Source organism: Theobroma cacao, chromosome 7 (assembly GCF_000208745.1).
Source record: "Theobroma cacao cultivar B97-61/B2 chromosome 7, Criollo_cocoa_genome_V2, whole genome shotgun sequence".
NCBI classification, from domain to species: domain Eukaryota; kingdom Viridiplantae; phylum Streptophyta; class Magnoliopsida; order Malvales; family Malvaceae; genus Theobroma; species Theobroma cacao.
The window spans coordinates 17,016,665-17,035,304 of NC_030856.1; positions in this window are offsets into that span (position 1 = coordinate 17,016,665).

Below are 18,640 nucleotides of genomic sequence, written 5' to 3' on the forward strand. Positions count from 1 at the left end.
TCCTAACCAAATATCAATTTGATAATTAATTTATATTTATAGATCATGAGCAGCATCTAGCAATACATCATGACCACCCAAATGTTAGAGAGTCAATTAAAGAATTTGACTAAACCCTTCAGTGATAAGCCTTTCAGTGCAATGCGGTCCTTTCATCAAATATTTCGGATACATCATTAAGCATGGCTCAATGTCTACTTATAACATTTCATATTAGTTCTTATAATTCATGACTAACCTTATGAATTTAGGAAACTAACTTTCCTCAAATTCATCATGCTTTGGCCAAAGACTTTATACAAGTTAATCAAAAATTGAGAACAATTGAGATACATCCCTTTATATCACTTGGGGTGATGAATCCTCTCTTGACCACTCATTCACCTCTGCATGCTTCATGGCATACCCAAAAACACCTTGTTTAGCCATATGGTCACTTACAAACCCACAGGGGTGAAAAGTATGTTATTCCCTATACAAGATAACCTGGTGTCTCAAGTCTAAGGACTAGTTGCACAACTATCACATGAGAACATTTTCCATAGACACTAGAGTGAAATACCAAATGGTGTTCTCATAGCAGGTCATGTTAAGTGAACTTGTTCTTTAATAATCACCTATATATTATCCTCAAGTATCCTATATACTTCAATCTATGAGATCGATTGCTTACTTCCCAAGTAAGGAGGCTTAACATGTACCAGTCTTTGAGTATTGTCAATGCCTTGTCTTGACAATACAATGACTATGAACAATTTTAGGAACATGGCTTTGATGCATAGTGATTTCATAATTGTAACAACTTTACAATTCTCTTACAAGGCTTTTATGTTCCATGGGCTTCATCCAATTAGTACCTAATAACTCTTTATTATTGCACTAACATGAAGGAAAAACTCTATCACATATAATTCTGCGATTAAATATGCACTAAATGACAATATACGTTCCTTGACCAATCTAATTGACTCAAGGGCATATACCAACAATCTCCCACTTGAACTTGAGTCAATTACTAATGTATCCAATATCAAACTTTTTAACTTATCAACCGTGTCTCTACTAGGACAACTCAAATTGGAATGTTTGGATTTGTGGTCCGAATATTACCAAGTTCGGGTAGTGGTAGAGGATATAGCTAAGACTGCGTGTGTCACTCGGTATGGATCTTATGAGTATATAGTTATGCAGTTTGGATTAACAAACACCTTGACAATATTCTACACATTGATGAACAAGGTACTATAACCTTTTCTTGATAAGTTTGTGGTAGTTTACCTTGATGACGTTGTTGTTTATAGCCATACTTTGCATGACAGTGTGGAACATTTGAGGTTGGTTTTTGAGGCTCTTAGGCAACATGAATTGTATGTGAAGAAGAAAAAGTGCTATTTTGGGTTGCATGAGGTGCCGTTCTTAGGGCACATTTTTGGGGGTGGAAAAATCTGGATGGACTCGTCCAAGGTTAGTGCTATCCAAGAGTGGGAGCCTCCCACCAAGGTAAAGGAGTTGAGGTCTTTCTTAGGGTTGGCTAACTATTACCGTAGGTTCATTGAGGGATTGTCGCACCACTCATAGACATGTTGAAGAAAGGCAGAGTGCGAGCATGGGATGTAGTGAGCCAACAGGCCTTCGAATGGCTAAAATGAGCAGTGCGCGAACAGCCAACACTAGCACTGTCAGACCATACACTACCAAACGAGGTGCGCACAAACACTAATGACTTTGCCATCTGTGGGGTACTGATGCAAGCCGGGCACCCAATTGCATATAAGAGCTAGAAGCTGAACAATACAGAGCGACCGTATATGGTTCAGGTGAAAAAGATGTTGGTTGTGGTCTATTACTTGTGCACATGGAGACATTATTTGCTGGGGGCTCAGTTTATGGTTTAGATTGATAATGTGGCTACGTCTTACTTCTAAAGCCAGAATAAGCTAAGCCTAAAGCAGACTAGATGGTAAGACTTCTTAGCAGAATTTGACTATGTGCTGAAGTATAAGCTGGGCAAGGCTAATCTAGTGGCTGATGCATTGAGTTGGAAAGCCACGCTAGTTGCCACCAATGAGGTGAAGGCAGAGCTGTTCCTGCACATCAGGGAAGGCATGACACGCGACCCTACTACACAGTCCATACTGGATCACACCAAAGTAGGCAAGACCAAGCTGTTTGGGTGAGTGACGGACTGGTTTACACCAAGGGCAATCGACTTTATGTGCTACAGCATGGGGGCTTGCGAAAGCTACTGCTAAGGGAGTGCTAGGATAGCCATTGGGCAAGGCACCCAAGGGTACTTCGGACGTTAGCATTATTGAGTGCCAACTACTACTGGCCTAGGATTGAAGATGATATTAAAGGCTATGTTCGAACTTGCCTAGTGTGCCAACAAGACAAAGTTAAGCAGTAGATGCCTAGGGGACTGCTCAACCTACTGTCGGTGCTGGAGAAATCGTGGGATAGTGTAAACATGGATTTCATCATGGGGTTTGGTAGTATAATGGTGGTGGTAGACAAGTTTTCTAAGTACGCCACCTTCATATCGGCTGCAAAGGAATGTCCCACAAAGGAAGCGGCCAGGTTGTTCTTGAAGCACATAGTGAAGTATTAGGGAATGCCGCAAACTATAATCAGTGAGCGATATGGCCATATCATAGGGTAATTCTGGACAAAGTTGTTTAGACTGCTAGGGTCTAAATTGTACTTCTCCACCAATAACCACCTGCAGACCAATGGGCAGACTGAGTGGGTGAATGTATTGTTGGAGCTCTATTTGCGACATTTCATGTGCGGCACACAGACTGACTGGCCGAGGTAGCTCGACATGGCCCAATTTTTGCACAACCTGTAGCGTAGTGAGTCCACTAGCTACAGCCAGTTTGAGATTATGATGGGGGCAGCAGTCGTGCACACCCAACACCATTGCTATAGGCTACACTGGTTCAACACCAGCTTCTTACAAAACTGCTAAGAGTAGGGAGGAGCAACGTGACATGGCCCGACCTTGTCTCCACATGGTTGCCAAGAGAGCAAAGAAGTAGGATGATAAGACTAGACGCGAGGCTCGTTTTAGTGTGGGGGATATCGTGATGGTAAAGTTGCATTTGGTCTTGAAGAACAAATGCTTGCACAAGGGCCTTGTTTGGAGGTATGAAGGGCCATATCAGGTGGTTAAGAGGGTAGGCAAGGTGGTTTACAAGTTGGACCTACCGCTCAAGCTGAAAGTGCATCCAGTATTTTACGTCAGTATGCTGAAGCCCTACCATGGTGATGAGGGGGACCTTAGCCACGGGGTAAGCCATAGGGCTCCATTAGGTATCCGAGCAGCATATGACCGAGAGGTGGAAAAGGTGTTTGCTGATAAGGTACTAAGGCGACAGCACCACATGCCCCAACATCAGTACTTGGTGAAGTGGAAGGGACTGCCTGAGAGTGAAGCTAGTTGGGAGTCTATGAAAGACTTGTGGCAGTTCCAAGATCACATTGACGACTTCCACACGACAGTGAGGACGCTAGTAGCTTAGGTGGGGGAGAGTGTCACGGACCATAGTTTAGAGCATTAGAGGAGGCTCAAGGGTGTTTCGGAGTACTAGCATATGAGGATGCATTGCTTGGAGAGAACCCTCACTTAAGTGCATGAGACAGATGCAAGCTGCATAGTAGGGTGCACAACATTGGCCTCTAAGTCAGCCAGCCAACACAACCCCCAAGTAAACAACCTACGGTGGCCCAAACAAGCCTGCATACCCAGCAGCCAGACAGATTGCCCAGCACCCAGACAGATTGCTTGTGGGTGACCTAGACAAGCCAGACTATCCAACAACCCAATTGGCCCACTAGTATAGCCCCTGTAATGGCCTGAATTGCCTGATTTTGTACTCTCTCGTCAAAAATTATCTTGTCAAGCTAATTTGACTTTTGGGGGGAATTTTGGAGGGAATTTAGACTATAAATAGCACTTGTAATTATTTGTTCAGCTGATGATCAATAGAATATAGACTTTTATTATCAAATTCTCTCTAGTCCTCTTTTCTCTTTTTCATACTTCAATCTTTTGCTACTTGCATATTTATTGGACTGAGGGCTATTGCTACGTGTGTGTGTGCTTGTGTACTGACTGGCAGACTTGTGTTGCATGTGTGTGTGCTTGCATACCGACCGGAAGCCTTGTGCTATGTGTGTGTGCTGAGTGCATGTGTAGAGTGCGCACTAGGGCTGGAGCCTTGTGCATAGGTGGGTTTGCTGGCATTGCATATTGCATATTGTGTGTGCTTCTTGGTCCTAGTGGTCTTGAAGAATCAGCTAGTAGGCATCCATAGGCTGACTTGGGTTCCAAGACTAAGCTAAGGGTGAGCCCAAGGCTGCACAGCTAGGAAGTCTGAAGAACCCCTCCGTGACATAAGCCCATGCAACGTCACGTCTTCAGCATTGTAACACTTATCTTTTTTACCTTTTCTTTTTTCACTTCATTGTTACTTGTTACATGAAAATTCCTTTGATGAGAGTAAGAGTCTTGCATTCAAGCATTTGGTCTATTAATTAGTATGCAATTTTTCTATTTAAAGAGTAGAGTTTAAATTTCCTCTCTAAATTTAACAAAACAAAATAAAAAAGTCTTACATGCATAAGAGTACAATGGTATTGCATGGAAAAGGAAAAGGAATTATAAAAATTATAGTACTATGAGCCAGAGGAATGATAGCTATAGCATCTTTTTTCCTTGCCGAGTCTTACATCATTATCGTTTTATGGAGTAATTTTTGTAAATTTTTCTTTTAATGAAATTTTATTGTTTTTTTTTTTAAGAATAGAAAGTAAGGGAGATGGTTTTCCATGAGAGCAAAGGGGAGTCCTTAACCTAAGAGTTGGTACTTTTTGGTTCATTTGTTTGATTGATATACTAGTGTTGCTTTTAATGGTCAATTCTTTGTATTTAATTTGTTTGGCTATTGAAACTTTGTCGTTAATGGATAAACAATGATTTCGACTTGCGTACGATTAAGTCGAACTTTTTTATTGACTTTTATAATCCTTTGCTTTAGATTTATGTCATATTTTTAAATATATTTTTTGGACATCTATGAATATTTTCAATATATGCCATTAACGTAGAAATAAAATTACAATTGATATTATAATCAAGGACAATTAATCAACCATTAATCATAAAAATTTATTTAACTTAAAATTACAATAAATAAATTTAATTAAATAATAAAAAAATAAAACTTAATTTAAATATTTTTAAATAATTCAAAAACTTTTTCAAACATTATTTCAAAAATATTTTGCAGAGAGAACGTCTAAACTTGCAAAAGAATCTCTAAATGAGTTGCCAAAGCTCAATATATATAGGTTGGAGGGTGTAATCAATGCAACTATCGAGGGGATACCAACCCATAAGCCATTAATCAATGCAATTAAAGTATTCTTTTTTAATGTTAACCAGTAATGGTTGAACAACGATTTCTACATGCAATTAAAATCGAACCTTTTCCATTGACTTTTATGATCTTTTGCTTTCCACATAGGTCGTATCCTTAGATATATATTTTTGGACATCTTTGAATATTTTCATGGAGAACAGTTCAATTTTTTAACAATCTTAAACAATATTAAGAAAAACAAATATCACCAGTCATTTTCAATTATAGATTTTCTCCCATGGATTATGAATAGGAACATTTGCTCGGTTCTTCAATATTAATTGTGGGAGTGAAGAAGAACAATACTAATATCATGTCAAGATTTGCTTATATAACCAAATTAAAAACGTTGAAGCATTTTGAGATAAATTGATCGTGGAAGAACAATACATACATACATATATATATATATATATATATATATATCATTTAAACTTACATTTTTGTAAAAAAAATAAAACTTACATTATTGTACCAGTTGACATTTTGTTTTTGAATTTTCTTGTTGGCAGACTTAATTGGTAAATGATTCAAGGTGGCTGTGATGCGTTTGTAAATATCTTTGAGCACACAATTATTGCTAGAGGATTAATGGTGGTAGTTTAAACTTAGATCCATAGAAATTGATACATTCTCTATTTTCTTTTGACATTTTGGCAAAAAATTAAATAAACGCAAAGGTTTGGCCGAGAACTATTGACGTGTTGGTTTTTGTTCTATGCTAATGTTATGTGCTGAAAGTATGGATTCGTTGATCCATGCCAAATTGGGCATGGCAACATTAGTTGCAGTAGAATTTTTTTCATAGACTTTGTTATTTTTCTTGTCAAACACTTAACTGGATTTTTTTTAAGACGTAATCTTTTGTACTAGCCATCCATATTTTCTTCAAATTAAGTCAATTAAAATTTTAAATTTTTAGCACGCACACGTTGGTGCTCATGTCATCTATGGCCTCATCATCATTTGCTTCATTAACATATGCATCTACTTACGGTGCTCCACATAACATCTCATACTAGAGTAACATAACCTAAGTATTATCAATTTATTTACAAAGCTATATCATTATCATAAAGATGAAATAACCATAAAGACTCGACCCGAGTCATTGTGAAATGTAACAATATGAGAAAGCTTGAAGGAAGGCAGTAACACACCAACCAAGTACAAGTTGAGCTACTCCTCAACAAGACGACAAGCAAAGCAAGTTATGGATTTGAGAAAAAAAAAACAAGGGAAACTAATAAGTGAGTCACAATGATCCTTCACTAAATGCCGGAAGGGAACAAGCTAAAAGGCAAGAGCTTTTGCAAGAATCCATAACTTGCAATAAACATGCGTTTTATGGATAATCATCATGTTTCCTTCCAAATGTTTGAAATAATGTTGTACAAATCTTAATTCACATGATTTAAATTAAAATCCAAGTCACATATAGGTTTGGATTGAAAAGGAAGCTTAAAATCGAGTGAGAAACCCCTTGAAAAGAGAAAATTAGAGGTTCTATACCTTAGGTATCAATACTTTTAACACAAAGTGTTTATTGAGGCATTTTGTTTGCGAGATATCAATACTTGCTCTTCAAATATCAATACTTCATTCATATAAACCCAAATATTGAACATTTTCCAACGCATTCACATCTTTATATTCCTTCTAACATCTATACTTGCCATATATCTTTCTAGTTCAATCAAAATACATGAAACATAACTTATACATTCATTCACAATGTAATTCAACACTATCATATTATGATTTGAATCCAATACCTCTATGTCAACATTAGGTTGACTTCCTATTGGGTATCTTTCTTAGAATAGGTGTGTTTGGCTATAAATGCAAATAATACTTTTATAGAATCACATAATAATTTTTTAACATGATTCAACTTTCACAATCATTAAGTGTTATTATATAAGCTTAAATAGTAAAAAAGCCCATGGGCTATTGCCATTTTGTCACGATCCAAATCTGAGGCTATTACCGATGCAAGGTATTGATGGGAGTGATCGTCTTAACCCATGTAAGCCTCAAAACAAATGAACCAATAAATCAATCCATGTCATGGGACTTATCTCCATAAACTCTTATACTAAATATGTATGATTATAGTTATACCAAATATCAAAACATCAATTTGCACAAATTTGTGCTCAAGGTGTGAAAGTAAAGCAAATACAAATTTTAGACTATAAACCACATTGGGCAAATTCAAATGTATGCCATTCCATGGTAATATCATAGTGTAGCATTTATAACAACGTGAAATAAGAGTCAAAGTCCATGAAGGACAAACACAATAACAAACCAACAGAGTATAACTCAAAGTAGAGGGGTTGACGCCTACTAGATGCCTTACTGGTCACCTACCAAAACTAATTATGGAAATAGCTTTTCCTAAAAGACAGCAAACCAAGCAAACTACTAATGTTCAACAACAAATACATCTTACATATGTGAGTTATAAATAACTCCATGAAGAGATATAGGGAGGGGAACAAGCTAAACAGAAGAGTGCTTATCAAATATACTTTCAAAATAATGCAATTATAGCAATCTCAAATGAATCCAAAGTCATCCTTTCAAACGTATCAAATATTTCAAAGATTTCCAAAGTCTACTTGTTGCAAGCATATCAAATATCTCAAAATTCTCAAAGTCCACTTTTGTAAGCATATCAAATATTTTAAAAGATTTGCACATCATGTCCCAAGTAAAAATAAAATATCCAAGGAATCTCAAAGCTTGTTTCCAAACAAATACAAATTTGTTCAAAACGTTTTAAACAAAATATAGTCTGAAAACCCATACATAGTCTTTGAAATGAAGTTTGTTACTCTATTATTTAAAAATTTCTTCAAATATGTAAAATAAAAATGAGTATCTTAGTCGTTTTTTAAAATGTTAGAGCTAAAAATCAAAGTACACAAAATTTTATTTTAAAACAAGGTCATTACTTTTAGAAAATCCTTTAAAGCCTTTTTGAGTTTAATCTAATTAGAATGGAATAATCAAAGTTCATACATCAAAGGTCATACATCAAACCAAACAAATTTCCAAAGACCAAATCATATATATCAAATTCAAATATCAAAGTCAATTAATTGTCCAAAGTCCTAATCAACTGTGTCAAGTTCAAACATCAAAGCCAAACAAATATTCGAAGTCCAAATTAGATGCATCAAGTTCAAACATCAAAGCCAAACAAATATCCAAAGTCCAAATCAAATGTATCAAGTTCAAACATCAAAGTCCAACCAATATCCAAAGTCTAAATCAATTATGTTAAACATCATTTCAAATAGATCATGGAGAACTAGATAGTATGGACAATCAAATAAAGTGTGTTGTAGCACCAAATTGCTCTAGAGCATAGTCAATGACCATAGATCAAAAAGGGTAGAACCACATCAACTACTGAGCAACACAAAACTAAGCATTGAGCATAATGGCTAACGGCTACTATTGCTTGCTATAGGTCCATTACTTAAGTAGGCTCCACTAAAACATTTTGTTATATATATTCCCAAATATTCAAATGTTTGTTTCTAAATGAAAGGGTGAATCCATTCACCATCTAAAATAAAAAAGGTTGATAACAAAGCTAAATCAAAGTATCCAAAGCTCATTTCCAAACAAAGGATGAATCGAATCATGAACAAAATCAAAGATCGATACAAAAATTAAATTAAAATGATCAATCATACAAATCTCTCAAAGAGAAATTAACCCAATGCTAAAGTCTATGCAAAACTAATCATTTTTCATTCCGTACTTCTGAATCATTAATCATTCAACGAATCATAGATGAATATCAATTTTGAGGTATCAAATAATTGAAAGGCTTGTTCCCCATGTTCAAAACTATATATTTAATAACATATTTACATAATATACTTTGTTTTCATCAAACAGACTTGAAACAATCATTCACATCACAAACTTTATTGAAATACAATTTAATGCGAGGTTGTAGAATATGCAGGCTTAATCATATAAAAATAATTAAAAATGCCATATCTACCCACTTCATTAAAGTGTGCCTATCCTCTTAGCATTTTCGTCGAAAGCTCGACTTCTTAAAAAGGTCAAACTCCTTCAATAGCACCTAAAATGATGTTTAATAATCTATATTGTCAAAAACCCATAATAATTTTGTAATACATTCAATACCCATTTTTAACTCTATTTAATCTTCACTTATTTCCAATAATTTCCATTAATCTTTCATCCAAACCTCATATCCATTAAGTAAACAACTTACCTTACCTATTTTTCCTCCTTGGTGAAATTCAAGTGGAGGGATCTAGCTGAATCTTGAAACCTAGAAAAAGTTTATGGTTCTTAGAGAGAGAAGATAAAAATAAAAAAACTAAGTTTTGGGAGCAAAAACCCTTATCCTTTGCACTTAGAATCCAAGGTTTGATAATGGGATTTTGTGAGTCTTTAAAGGTGTGAAATTCGAGAGAAAATTGGTGGAAGAATAAAGAGAATGAAATAAATGAATGAGGCTTGGGTTTTTAGGGTTTTAAGCCTATTTGAAGCAATTTGAGCACTCTAGGGTGAACTACATAAGGTCTAGAGTTGACCTAGACCTGAATGCATGTATTTCTTCTGGTTTTCCTTCATAGGGTCGACCTTTCAAGTTCGAACATGCAAAATTGTCCCTTTTTAAGCCTAATTCCATTATAATTCTTTTCCATAACCTCTATGACCTTTGTTTATGAAATCTTAAGGATGAAATCAATGTTTTTAAGTCAACAAAAGCATTTCCTAAGCTCACCAAGTCGGTTGTTCAATTTGCCTAATAAATGAAAGTTAGGGGTTTTACACATTCCTTCATGTAAGCTCTTAATTATTGTATCTAAACAAGTACTTAATCATTAATATGTATCGAAACAAGCCTTTAACTTTAACAGAAAATTAATTGATGTAAGACCCAATGCTAATTAGCCTTTTTTGTCTATGTGGCATATGGTGTAGCTTGATGACATTGTCAAATGGCAGCTCTATGACATTTTCTTCTTCCTTTTCCTCTATTTATCCTCATCATCCTTCTCCCTCTCCTTCTCTAGAATTTATCTAGAACTCAACCACTATTTTCACTACCATCACCGTCATCCATTGCCAATCATTATTCGTCACTAACCAAACCTAAAAAATAAATTTGTTTTTTAATTCTTCACGCCTCTATCTACTTTTTCATTAGCTTAGTTTTCCCAAAAAAAAAAAAAAACAAACCTTGTTATGAATATATGTGTGAATGTCTAATTTGTTATGACCTAAGAAGTTCAAATCAAGTCAAATAGCCTTATAGGCAATATATAATAAGTGTAATTTGATTTGAACTCTTAGATTTGATTATGTATATTGAGATTTAGATATAGATTGAATTAGATTAAGATTAGGATTCAAAGGGTTATTAACTTATAAATAGGCCCTTCACATTATTTATAAATATACACTTGAATAATGTCTCTCTTACTTTACTAATGCTTTTCTCTCATTCATAACACGTTATCAGCAAGATCCTCTAATTTCTCAAGCTCTGGTATCATTTAGTTTTCATCATCATCTCAAAGTCAAAGTTTTTGTTCTTTCAAGCTTCAAAAGGAATTTCAATGGTTGGACTTTGATTTTACTTTTTACCAAATCAAGTAAGTGACTTGATATCTTTTTGGTGTTTTCATTCCTTGAAAATTAGCCTTCATGTGAATTTACTATCATGTAGTATATATATTATATTTTGTCCATTCATTGGCAAGTGAATTAGCTATTATATAGTATGTATTATATTTTCTCTCTTGATTTATTAAATCAAATTGAGCATGCAAATAAATAGAATTATGTATGATCTCTTTGTTCTGGTATTGGAATATGATTTGCTCAATACATAATTTCTTTGTTTTGAATTTCAAATTTGATTATGCTCAGTATATGTAAATCTATTTTTAAACCCATGACATTTTGCATAAGCCATTTTTGAATTGAACATATGAAATTGACTTTGTATGATATCTGACTTAGTAATAAGTGTAAAATACTCTACTTTGGGTAATCTGAAAATATATTTTGTTTTAGATTTCATGTCTTTTTTGTGGTTGAGCAAAATAACTAACTACTAATAAAAAATCATGAACCTTGTCCATTCCTTGAAGTGAATGTGACATTATTTAATAATAATGGTTATGAACTTGGAAACGGTTGTCATAATTATTACAGTTGTGGTGGCTACACTAATCATTGTTCCCAAAAGTGAATGAATACTTTTAACCTACCAGGAGTGGATGAGTATTTTAATCCACCAGGAGTGGATGAATACTTTTGTAAAACCCAACCCTATAAATACATGTTATGACATACATGCACTGAGTAGCATGTTATTATGCTAGGAAAGCACATAAGAAAAGACGAAACCCGATATCGTAACTAACGGTACACTTGAGTTGATTTAACCTCGAACTAGTTCAAATAGGAATTGTAGGATGAAATTTAATATTTTTATAGTCCAAGAATGAAAAAAAAATGATTGTTCGGAGTTCGAGGGGTTCATTTTGGGTAAAATTGGAAATTTTGATGTTCAAGGGCAAAATCGTCATTTTGCCACCTAAGATAATAATTTAATCATGGAGTGAAATTTTTGACAAAGATTAACTTTTTGGAGTATAATTTAATGATAGGAAGTGCAAAAGTTTAATTCTGGTGGATTTTGGAGTGTAGGGGCAAAATCGTAATTTTGCCACCCACGGACAAAATTTCAGATTTTGAGAGAATTTAGATCAAATTTGACCAATTGGAGAATGGTATGAGTATAAAAGATGAAAAATATGTCTGGGTAATTTTTCAGTTTTTGTGGCAAAAATGTAATTTTGACTTTTACGGGGCAAAAGTGTAAATATCAAAAAATACTCCACCGAGACTTTGGATAAGTCTGCGAATTTTATCTAAGCTATGGATATGTGGGACAAGTGTATGGTGAAAATTTGGAAACAAATGGATGAAATTTTAAAAATGGGCCAATGGGAAAGTGACACATGGCATTTTTTAATGAAATAATATTATTTTAATGAAAAGTCAGCCATTTAAACCCAAATTTTGAGTGCTGGCCGGCCATAAGGAAGAACAAGAGAGGAAATAGAGAGGAAAGGAAGAAAAAAAGAAAAACCAAAGAGAAACAAGAAAATTCAAAGGGAAATTCGCGGTTTTCGACCGTTTACGCGTCTAACGGTAAGATTTTTCGATTTTAGCTTGATTTCTACCTTTCCTATGCCTTTATTTCCATTTAGCATGCTTGAGGAGAGAGATCAAAAAGTGATATCAAGGGCTGGACGAAATTCTAGGGGAGAGAAATTGAAATTTTTAGGTTTTGATTTTTAGTTAAATTGATAGTTTTAGTTAGTTAAATGTGTTTAGAAATTAAATTGGGCAAGAAATCATTAAATTTTCACAATACCCACTCTTGGCTGGATGCTCAATGCTGTACAATGATGATGAATTGATTTTATTCTAAGGAAAATGAAGAGAAAATGATGAAAAACGATTAAACGTGATAGAAAAACAAAGTAGAAAATTAACCGAGTTAATGTCCCATTTTTGGCCGAATTTTCCAAGGAAGGGAGTGAGCTGATTTTGTTGTTTTTAGAAGGTTATTGGCTGATATTTAATGGTTAGAAATGTTGGAGAGAGAATGGGATGATTTAGAGCTAAAATGGAGCGCGTTAGCAATTTATCGGGCAAAGTGCCAAAAATAGGTTAATACCGCGTTTAAGCCGTTTTAGGCTATTGCATTTCATACCATGCATTAGTATAGGATTTAAGTTAATTATATAGTGATTTAGCATCAATGTGATGAATTGTGTAAATTTTTGTAATGTGTCTAGGAGGAGAGCCTTCCGGAAAAGGCAAAGAAGTCGTACCCGACGAGTAGTGATCGGGGCGCTTAGAAAGCTTTTAGTTTGTACAAACGGTGAGTAAACTTATTATTATTGTAAATTATCTAGAGTTTATTTTTAAATGCCCTTTATGTATTTTATGAAATGAAAACGAGATTAAAACGGGATTTTTGATGTTTTAGGAATAAATGTGACAAATAAAAATATATTGTATTGATTATGAAATTGAGTAATTGGAGGCTGCAAATTGACTTGAAAAATATATATTTTCCTAGGAATGGCTTATGAGAAATGAGTATATGTGGCTATATTTTGTGAGTGCATTGGGAAATTTATGTAAGTTGTTTTTACTATGCAGGCTGGATAAATAAATAAAAGCCACGTTATACTGTCGAAATTTTATTAAAATTGGTGGGTTAGTCACTGCAGTGACGGGTTTCCGTGGACTGCCTATTAGAGGGGCACGGTAAACCCAGTTATATAGTTACTCCGGTTGTAGAGGCGAGGAGGGTAACTCCCGGGGTAGTATTAGAGCTCACTTCACGTCGAACCCCCACGTGAATGTGTAACTCGGCCAACGCCAAGGAACGGCTGGTTTTAAAAATAAAAATGTGTTTCACGTGTGAATATTTTAACACCCTTGGCGGACTCGGTTAGATGCCTCGGCCAAGGTATCCCCGAGGATTAGTTTTGGCTTGAGCCTTGTTTTAATAAAAGACATAAGCCTTAACAACTGTTTTGGTAAATTACAAATATTTTATGGTTTAAGAAATAAATTGAAAACATTATGAAATGGGTTGAAATTTGTTGTTTAAACTTGCCTCCATTTTACTCGCCTTTAGATATTTATGATAATGTCTGTTTACTCATTGGGATTGCAAAATCTCACCCAACTCCTTTCCACCCATTTCAGGTTCAGTATAGACTGTAGATAGCTGATCTCATCGAGGACTACCATTGGATCTGCATTTTCCAAACCGTAGGTTCACAGTCCTCTTTACTTTTGTTTATTCGGGGGCCCTCTTGTTATTGTAAATTAAATTAAATATTTTGGCTTACTGTATTTCAGTATGTATAAATTTATTTAGCTTTTACGCTATAAAAATTATTCACGTATAACTCTATAAATATTGTTTTATAAGAAAATAGAATATTTTCCTTAATATTTCTTTTATTTTCTTATTATATTCAAATAACCGTAATTTCGTTTTAAATGAAGATTTTAGACTTTTAAACTCATTTTGAATATGAATTATGTGTTTTGTACTTGTATATTACGTTTTAGCCAGTTTCGAAATTTTTGAGAAAAAAATGACCAAAATACCCCTGTGTGGCGAAAATTTTATTTTGATTGTTTTTGATCTAAAATAGTATATATTCTCTAAAAACTCGATATTTAACAATGATTGCTCACAGGAAAGGAAAGAAACTGATATGTAAGCCTTGCGGGGTTCCGGTTGGCATTCCGGATAATGAGTGTCAATCGGGACGTCGCGGCGATTGTCATGGGCTCGAGGGGAGTACCGGGTCGTGACAACTTTTAACCACTAGGAGTGGATGAACCACCAGGAGTGGATGAATAGTGAAAAGATATAAGAAAAAGGAATATAGAAAATGTCTTGTCATCGATTACATGAAAGTCCATTGGTTACAGGCCTACTGTATGTCGATACATCTTATTGAACTTTATCAAGCATCATTGAAAGGTAAAAGAAAAAATATTGAAGCAAATTTTGTTCAAGATGATTTTAACCATTAACATGTTGCTAATTTTCTTGTCCACCCTGAAGGGGGAATTGATCATCTTATTGGTAATGGAAATATTCAAGAATGAAATTTCTTAATAGTTTGTTGGCATATTTTAATATAACTCTATGATGAAAATACTTTTATATGTTCTCATTATATTTAAATGATATGTTCTTATTTTGTGTTTTAATAATAATTCTATATTTAATGTTCTCTTATGTTAACTTGCAAGTTTTGTACTATATATCTAATTTTAAAATATGGATATTCATCTGGTTGGATTCAAGATCAATGATACAAATATATGTCAAGTAAACATTGCTATAACGCACACTATATTTAAAGACAAGAAATATTTTTCTCACTTGACAATGGAAGAAACTAATGTCAATATAATATATGATTGTACAAGATTAAATGAAGGCTCTAGAAGAGTCAATACTTTACAACCTGGAAGAGCAAAGTTTATAATAGAGGATGCATTTCTACTAACTCTCAAAGAAATAGATTAAGTTTTAAAGTTATTTGTTTGAATAGATATCATGTTGAGACAACTAATGAAAGAGACACTTACTAACTCTATATTGAATCTATTATCTTAGGTAAGAACTGTGTGCTGGAAAAATAACCCATTTTCTTCTCTAGATTTAACTACATAAATATTAGACTGATTGAGACTCATGCTATAATAAACCAAAAGTTTACTAATGATTTTAAAGTTTGGCATGATTGTTTAGGCCATCACGGATCAATAATGATGTAGAAAATTATTGAATATACTTCTGATTATCCATTGAAAAATCAAAAGATTTTTCAATCATCATGTGCTAGTTGTTCTCAAGGCAAATTAATTATAATGCCATCACCAGCTAAAGTTGGGACTAAATCCTCTACAATGTTGAAACATATTTAAGGCGATATATGTGGATCCATACATCCACCATATGGACCATTTAAATATTTTATGATTTTACTTGATGCATCGAATAAATGGTCCCATGTGTGCTTATTGTCAACTTGTAATTTGACATTTGCAAGATTACTCACCAAAATCATTTGTTTGTGAGCACATTTTTTAGATTATGCAATCAAGACAATTACCCTTAACAATACTAGTGAATTTACATCTCAAGCTTTTAATGAATGTTGCACATAAGTTGAAACAATTGTTGAATAGCTTGTTGCTCATGTTCATACACAAAACAGTCTAGCAAAATCATTTATTAAACACTACCAACTGATTGCAAGGCCATTGCTTATTAAAACTGAACTCCTCATTTCTGCTTGGGGGGTATTGCCATTTTGCATGTAGCAGCATTTGAATGCATTAAGCCAACGAGTTATCATAAATTCTCCCTTCTAGAATTGGTTTATGGTCAGGAATCAAATATTTTCCATTTAAGAATTTTTTGATGTGCAATATATGTTCCAATTACTCCACCACAACGCATAAAGATCGGTCTTCAGAGAAGGTTAGGAATATAGGTTGTATATGAATCTCCATCTATAATTAAATATCTAGAACCATTAATAGGAGATTTATTCACGGCAAGGTTTGTCGATTGCCATTTTGATGAAACATTTTTTCCAACATCAGGGGGATTAAATAAGTAGTTGAAAAAAGAAATTTCTTTGAATGCATTGTCATTATCTAGTTTTGATTATTGCACAAATCAACGTGAACATGAAGTTTAAAAGATAATTGATTTGCAAAATATGGCAAATCAATTGCCAGACATATTTATAACCTAAAAAGAATAACTAAATCTTATATATCAGCTAAAAAGCCTCCTATTAGAATTAATGTCCTTGTCGGACAAGGCACGCCAGAAGCATAGGCAACCAATCAGTTCCAAAGACAAAATCCTTAAAAAAGAAAATGAGCAACTATACAAGATGGTCAAAAAGAGGAAACAAAAACTCTAGAAAAGACCCTTGACATAATTGATAAAATTTCAGAAGAAATTTAGGCACATAAAATCATTAAAAATGAAAAGATCTTAATAAACTATGTCATGACCAGGAAAAGATTGAACCAAAATGAAATAGACTTCTACGGTATTTTTGCATATAATGTAGCACTCAATATTTTGAAAAAAAATGAGAATCTTGAACGTACATCTGTTGAAGAATGTAGACATAGAAATGAATGGCCATGTGGAAAAATGCAATCAAAGTGGAATTGAATTCACTTGCAAAATATGAAGTTTGTGGGCCCATAATCTATAGACCAAATGATGTAAAATCAGTGGGATATAAATGGGTATTTGTGCAAAAATGAAATGATAAAAATGAAATTATAAGATATTAAGCACTACTTTTAGCACAATGTTTTACCTGAAGACTTAGAATTGATTATGAAGAGACATATTCTCTTGTGGTGGATGCAATTACATTTCTATATTTAGTTAGTCTAGCAATATATGAGAAGATTGAATTGTGCCTAATGAATGTAGCTACAGCCTATTTATATGGCTCACTTGATATCAATATTTACAAGAAAATCTTTGAAGGATTTAAGTTGCTTGGAGAATGTACACAATGCTCGAGAAATTTACTCCATGCAATTAAACAAATATGTAGATGGATTAAAGCAATTTATACGTTTATGGTATAATTACCGAAGTGAATATTTGTTAAAAGAAGGCTTTCAAAATTATCTTATATGCCCATGTGTCATATAAAAAAATTTGGGCTTGAATTTGTCATAATTATTGTCTATGTTGATGACTTGAATATTATTGGAACTCCTGCAGAGTTATTAAAAGCTTGGATTACTTAAAAAAAGAATTTGAGATGAAATACTTTGAAAAAAAAAATTTTTGTTTTGGTCTTCAGATTGAACACTTAACAAATAAAATTTTTGTTCGTCACTCAAATTATGTACCAAGATTCTAAAATGATTATTGTGAGACCCTGTCAAGCTTAATTAAAAGATGGTATTGTACCGAGTGGTATAACTAAGTTAAATCGAGCCTTGAACTAGTTCAAATAGAAATTCTAAGAAGAATTTGAAAATTTTAAAACCCACAGAATTACTTAGAATAGTGATTCGGAGTTCAAAGTCCAGTTTGGAGTCAATCAGGAAAATTGACCGATTAGGGACAAAACGATCATTTTACCATTTGATGATAAAATGTAGATTTTTAGCCAAGATTTGATCACATTTGACCAAGAATAATTATATGAAATATAATTATGATTATTGGAGTATAAAATGATGTTTAGCAGTGAAAAATTATGATTCTTGGTATTTTTGGAGCATAGAGGCAAAATGGTAATTTTGCCACTAGAGGACTAAACGAAAATTTTTATAAAATGATTTTTGCCCCATTTGGTTAATATTGATTAATATTAGTGTTATTTGAGGTTGAAAAGTAGAAATAATGTGATTCCGGTGCATTTCAGAGTATAGGGGCAAAATCGTAATTTTTTCGCTTCGGGGGCAAGTCGGTAAATTTTTTGCCCCAGCACTTGTCAAGACCAAGGGATTTTAATTGTGGTAGGATTGGATAAATACCAGAATATTTGTGGTGGAAAATTAAGAAGAAAAAGTCAAAAAGTTAAAAA